The sequence below is a fragment of the Bubalus bubalis genome, chromosome 18, assembly GCF_019923935.1.
Source record: "Bubalus bubalis isolate 160015118507 breed Murrah chromosome 18, NDDB_SH_1, whole genome shotgun sequence".
Taxonomy (NCBI): Eukaryota; Metazoa; Chordata; class Mammalia; order Artiodactyla; family Bovidae; genus Bubalus; species Bubalus bubalis.
In genome coordinates, this window is record NC_059174.1 from 50,961,862 (window position 1) to 50,968,544 (window position 6,683).

The 6,683-nt window shown below is 46.5% G+C and overlaps 1 long non-coding RNA gene across 1 annotated transcript; it reads left to right on the forward strand.

Annotated features, from left to right (window-relative positions):
- The first annotated feature begins 2,646 nt into the window (after positions 1-2,646).
- Positions 2,647-6,411, forward strand: LOC102401585. The gene is made up of 3 exons (XR_006546040.2): positions 2,647-3,281; positions 4,157-4,205; positions 5,804-6,411. It is a non-coding gene; the product is annotated as an uncharacterized LOC102401585 (long non-coding RNA).
- The last annotated feature ends 272 nt before the right edge of the window (positions 6,412-6,683 follow it).

Genomic DNA, 6,683 nt, shown 5'->3' on the forward strand with positions numbered 1-6,683 from the left:
TTATTTTGTACTGGGGTATAGCCGATTAACAATACTGCGGTAGTTTCAGGTGGACAGCGAAGGGACTCAGCCATACATATGCATGTGTCCATTCTCCTGCAAAACCCCCACCTTCCACCCAGGCTGGCACATAACACTGAGCAGAGTTCCATGTGCTCTACAACAGGTCCTTGTTGGTTATCCGTTTTGAATACAGCAATGTGTACACGACCTTCCCAAACTTCCTAACTACCTCTATCTCTTACCACCGCCCCCCACCCGCCGCAAGTCAACCATAAGTTCATTTTCTAAGTCTGTGAGTCTCTTTCTGTTTTGTAAATTCGTTTGTATCATTTGTAGATGTATGTTTGGATGGGTCATATGGAGAGATGAGCTCCTTGTCCTTCTACTCTGCCATCTTAATCTCCCTCCAAGCGTGTGTACAAGTTCTTATGTGGGCATAGATTTTCATTTCTCTCCATATAAAAGTGGGGGTAAAATTGCTGAGTCATGTGGAGGCCTTAGGATTCTTAAGAAGAGACACAGGGGCTTCCCTAGTGGCTCAGTGGTAAAGAATCCGCCTGCCAATGCAGGAGACGTGGGTTGGATCCCCGATGCCTCAGAGTAACTAAGCCTATATACCACAACTACTGAGCCTGTGCTCTAGAACCCAAGAGCCTCGACTACTGAGCCCATGTGTTGCAACTACTGAACCCATGCACCCTAGAGCCCATGCTCCACAACAAGAGAAGCCACCGTAATGAAAAGCACGTGCATTGCAACTAGAGCGTAGCCCCCGCTTGCTTGCCGAGACTAGAGCAAAGTCCACGCAGCAATGAAAACCCAGCACAGCCCAAATTAATTAAATAAATATTTTTTTTTAAAAAAAAGAAGAGACCTCGCCTTAGAGAATAAGCTCGCAAACACTTGAAGCACTTTGAATGACTCTTGCTGTTTAACTTGTTAATTTAGTGAGAGTCACATGTTTAGCTGGTTCTTTGAAGAATTGATGTTAATCAAATTTCTCTGTCTAATATAAGTGGGTGGGTTTTAGTCAGTTGTGTCTGACTCTTTGTGACCCCATAGACTGCAGACTGCCAGGCTCTTCTGTCCATGGAATTTTCCAGGAAAGAATCCTGGAGTAGGTAGCCATTGCCTTCTCCAAGTGATCTTCCTTACCCAGGGATTGAACCTGGGTCTCCTGCACTGCAGGCAGATTCTTTACCATCTGAGTCACCAGGGGAGTCCCCGTCTAATGTAAACTAGCCAACAAAATTTAGCTCTCCACTGTAGAGTGATAAAGTCCTTGTTGGGTTGAGAAAGTTTCAAATGGGGGAGAGGGCCTGCTAGCTGATTTTAGCCGTAATTAACTCTCTGCTTCCTTCTTGTCTTTATGATGGGAATTTATTGTTCCTTTTGTATTACTCTTTTTTTTTTTTTTTTTTTTTTTTGGCTCTCCTTTTTTCTTCTTCACCTATGCCACCGCACATACTCCTATTTTATTCCTGCTTTTCTTTTCTTCTTCAAACTCCTGGTTGTATCAAAATGTTCCCCAGTCTTATGTTAGTTAAGACAATAAAATTATGAGACTCAAATGAGTTTTCAGTTTCCTTTACAAGTATGTCATATTCAGATAAATATGGGCATTTATTCTAAAAGTCCAGATAAATGCTAGGCATTTATTCTAAAAGTTCTGTCATTACTGAAAATATTTTGTCCACTTATCATGCGGTGCATGCTGTGCTAAGTCACCTCAGTTGTGTCCTACTCTTTGTGACCCCATGGACCGTAGCCCACTAGGCTCCTCTGTCCATGGTATTCTCCAGGCAAGAATACTGGAGTGGGTTGCCATGCCTTCTTCCGGGGGAACTTCCTGACCCAGGGACTGAACTCATGTCTCTTATTAAATCTCCTGCATTGGCAGATGGGTTCTTTACCACTAGCCCCACCTGGGTAGCCCACGTAAAAGTTACTCTCAAAACCTGTCTGAGCCCTATGAGAAAACTAGTTTCTCTTCCTTGTAATCACACTGAGTATTTCAGGAATCTTGCCACTCTGCTTTTCTCATTTGTCTTCCTGTTTCCAGTTCTCTTATTAATGTGTTGCTCTAGTCCCCAAGCAAGAAGAGTTCTGGGTTCAGTGGGGCTCAAAGTACAGGGCAAGGCTTATGGTCATAGAGAGCCCAGCTGGGAAGGGAAGTTGGCCTGGCTCAAAAAGCCTTGACCTTTAAACAAAGCATGCTTGCTGCTGCTGCTGCTGCTAAGTCGCTTCAGTCGTGTCCGACTCTTTGCGACCCCATGGACTGCAGCCTACCAGGCTCCTCTGTCCATGGGATTTTCCAGGCAAGAGTACTGGAGTGGGGTGCCATTGCCTTCTCCGAAAGCATACTTATGCAGCTCTTTTTAGTCTGTCCTTTCCTGTGTCCCATTTCTGCTCTGTGATTCCTCACCCACCTTTATAACAGAAAAGAACCATCAAATCCTAGGGCTGGGTCATAACCTTGAATTGCCCAACCCTCAGGGGTACCTTCCCTGGTGGCTCAGATGGTAAAGCGTCTGTCTACAATGCAGGAGACTCAGGTTCAATCCCTGGGTTGGGAAGATCCCCTGGAGAAGGAAATGGCAATCCACTCCAGTACTATTGCCTGGAAAATCCCATGGACGGAGGAGCCTAGTAGGCTACAGTCCATGGGATCACAAAGAGTCGGGCACGACTGAACGATTTCACTTTCACTTTTCATGGGTAACTTGGGGAGAACATGTAGAGAGAGGCCCTTCTGAGGCTCCATTTCCTTCTGCCCCTGGGTGGTTAGTTAATGTTCTACCAGCACTTCCCACTTGTCAGGGGGCCAGGACCATGTTCCAGCCCCACATCACTGCTCAGGGCAGAGGGCACTTTGTCCAGACAGCTTAGATTTCAGAGAGACCTGCCTCTGAGCTTCACACTTCACCTTAGAGTCTGTGTCCATTGTGGTCTTTTATCTTCTCAGGTCTCAGGTTCTGGCTCTTCTCTTCCTCACTGTTCTTGTGGGGGAGGGGTGTGTGAAATGAGAATGTCTGCTAATGGAGGAAAAAGGAAATCAGTTTGCACAGCAAATAACAACCTAAAGCTGGGCTCCCTGCCCATTGTGATTCCCTTTCCTCCCCAGAAGTTTCTGAGCACCAAACCCCAGTGAGATGTGAGCTGATTGTACAAATCTGTCTACAGAATCTCCTTGGCAGTGGGGTTATGTTTGAAGGCTTTATGTCCTGGCTACTATCTTACTTGCTTTTCTCTTTTCCAGAGGAGTCTACTTCTCACTAGTAAGTATGAGGCCCATGAGCTACAGATTCATCCTCATTTCACCCTTTATTGCGGAATAAGTGTGGCTGTGTCTGTTTACATAATACAGCAGTGGGGAGAGAGAGCAAGGAAGCAGTGGAGTGCCAGGGAGGGGAGCCGAGAGCACCTTTAGTGAATGAACAGCTCTGCAGCAGAGTGAAGGGCGAGGTGCCAACAAGGAAGGAAGCGACAGGAAGCCAAAGAGTTGTAGGCATTGAGAGTCTAATCCCTAGGGGAACAAAGAGGGGGCTAGACAGAGCCTTTGGGTGGTCCCAGCTCTGCTGCCTGAAAGAAGAGTTGCCTGATTTTCTCCTGTTGTAGTCATGGCCTTAGGCTTCCCTGGTAGCTCAGTTGGTAAAGAATCTGCCTGCAATGCAGAAGACTGTCTGCAATGAAGGAGAGCTGGGTTCAACCCTTGGGTTTGGAAAATCCCCTGGAGAAGGAAATGCCAACCCACTCCAGCATTCTTGCCCAGGAAATCCCATGGACAGGGGAGCGTGGCAGGCTACAGTCCATGGGGTTGCAGGAGCTGGACAGGACTTGGAGACTAAACCACTAAATCCATAGGGGAATAAAGAGGTGGCTAGACAGAGCCTTTGGGTGGTCCCAGCCCTGCTGCCTGCAAGAAGAGTTGCCTGATCCCTGCCTTTTATGGGCAGATTCTGGGCTTAGGTTCTGGGCTGCAGAGATCAATAGGCGTGGCCCCTACTGTACAAGTGTACACTCTAACTAACCAAAAGAAGATAGTAACAAATAGAAATCAGATGAGATTTTCAAGATGTGTGGTATCGTGGGCTGAGATTACTGCTTCCATCACTGACAGCTAATGTTTATTCTTCCCCCATTTTCTTCTAAGCGCTCTGCACGTGGATTAACTCACTGACTCCTGACAACAGTCCCGGGAGGTAGGTATTGTTACAAGTCCCCTGTCATGGTGAAGAATCAGAGGCACAGGGACAACACACACAGCTTGCCTGAGGTCTCCCAGTAAGGACTCAGGAGCAGGCGCTCCAGCACGGCTGGTCTGGCTCTAGGACAGGTGCTCTGAAGTAATACAGCTTCTAGTAAGTCATCTGAAGACCACAGAGCTCTGTGACTTCACATTCACATGCCTTTGGGTCTACTTGCCCACCCCTTTGCCTGGAAGACTCTTTCTTATAGACTCCGGTCAAGGGAGACTCCTTTGACATCTTGTCTGACTCCTGTGTATCCCGAGGTGGTCAGTGTCCTCAGAGCTTGACTAGCACTTTGCGTATGTTTTGTTCAACTGCTTCACGGTCTGTTTGTTGGGATATCTGACTCTTTGTGTTATAAGCTTCTGGAGAGGAAGTACCTTTTTATTTTGGAAAATTTCAAAAATAGTTGCAAAAATGAAAGCCATAATATAATGAATCTACCTGTACTTATCGTGTAACTACAACAGTGATCATTCTGTGGCCAGTCTTGCAGCATCTATACTTCCTCTCCAACCTAGATTTGTTTTTTTTTTGTCGTTTTATTTTTGGCTGTGCTGGGTCTTTGTCACTGTGTGCACATTTTCTCTAGTTGCGGCGGGCAGGGGCTACTCTTCAGTGGGGTGCATGGGGTTCTCATCGCAGTGGCTTCTCTTATCACAGACCACAGGCTGTAGGCGCACAGCCTTCAGTGGTAGCAGCACACGGCTCAGTACTGAGGCTCACAGGCATTAGAGCACAGGCTCAGTAGTTGTGGTGCACGGGCTTAGTTGCCCCTCAGCATGGGGGATCTTCCTGGACGAGGGATCGAACCCATGACCCCTGCATTGGCAGACAGATTCTTAACCAGTAGACCACCAGGGAAGTCCCAACCGGCATTGTTTAGAAACAAATCCCAGATATCACATCACTGCCTCTGGAAATATTTCATTTGTGTTACTAAAATAGAAGGGGTCTTTAAAAAACATAATCCTGGTATCATTGTCCCACTAAAAAGTTATATTTCGTTAAGTATCATAAAGTATTCAATGTTTGAATTTTAGCAATTTTCTCACAATTTTTCCCTTCCCGTCTCATTCTTCTTTATTCTTTCATTTCCTCTATATCTCCCCTCCCTTTTTTAGAGTCGAATTTTTTGAATAAAGATGCAAATAAGGGCTTTATTTTATAATCACCACATTGTTCTCAGCAAGTGGCTTAGTGCTTGTCACATAGTAAATCCTCAGTGAATGATGCTGAATGAACGAATCAGCAGAAGTCTATAACAAATCCTGGTTGAATTACTGCAGCCTTACTGTCGCTTTTGGTTGGTTTGTCTGGATGGCTTTTGGTTTCTGATGACTTTAGTTAGGAGTTAACTTCGGTGCTAGCTACTCTCAGTACCTGTGACCACGACTAAAGGTCTGAGGGCAATATATGCACCTGTGACTCAGATTTACAGGTGAGCAGGGAAGGGGCCCTTGCTTTCTCATCTCTGTTTTTTGTCTTCAGTGTCTTATAACATCAACTTGAGTCTGGACCGACCAGGTTTGGCTTTTTTGCTTCTGTAGAACAGAGACCCTGAAGGAGCTCCCTGAGAACAAGAACAGCTTACATATGGCGCTGTAAGCGGCATTCTAGGATGGAACCTCAAGACTTACTCCTAATCCCTGGACTGAGAACATGTGATGAGTAATCCTGTGGGTAATTGTGTTAAGTTACGTGACAAAAGGGATTTTGCAGGTATACTGTAAGTAGGGTCACTCATCAATTTACTTTGAATTTAACAAAAAGAGATGTGATCTAAGTGGGCTTAATGTAATCACAGGAGCACTTTGAAAGCAGACTGTTTTGAAAGCAGCTGGCCTCAGAAAAGAAATCAGTGAGATTAGAAGTATAAGAGGGATTGGGTTTAAGGGATGTTCTCTGAGTTATACTTCTCTGAGTCACTGAGATAGAGGGAGCCTCATGCCTAGAACCTGAGAAGGTCTTCTAGGAGCTGAGAGTGTTAGTACTATGAAAATGCAGAGTTGCCTTATGGCCTCAGAACAGGCTGTTCCTAAGCTGATGTGACTTCTAGCTGAAGGAGGTGGCAGGTGGTGGGCAGGTTGGGGGCCCATGATTAAGACTTAAGGATTTCGCTTCCCTCAGTCTGTGGTCCAGACCCCAGTGCATTAGACCGAGGTGGTGGTGGGGCAGGGTGGGGGGAGGGGGGGTTGAGGGGAGGCCTCAGCGCACTTCTGAAGATTTCTGCCAGTTCACAAAGCCTGAGTTTTGCCCAGATGTGTCTCTCAGCAGCAGGCTCCAAAGGCAGGAGGGGCTGAAGCCCACAGAACCCAGAGCACCAGAGGCAGGGAAAGTCTCACCATAGGAGATGCCTGCATCCATAACAGAGGCAGGAGGGGGAAGGAGGCAGGATGAGGAAAGGGCTCCTGGAGGCTCGGCCATCTC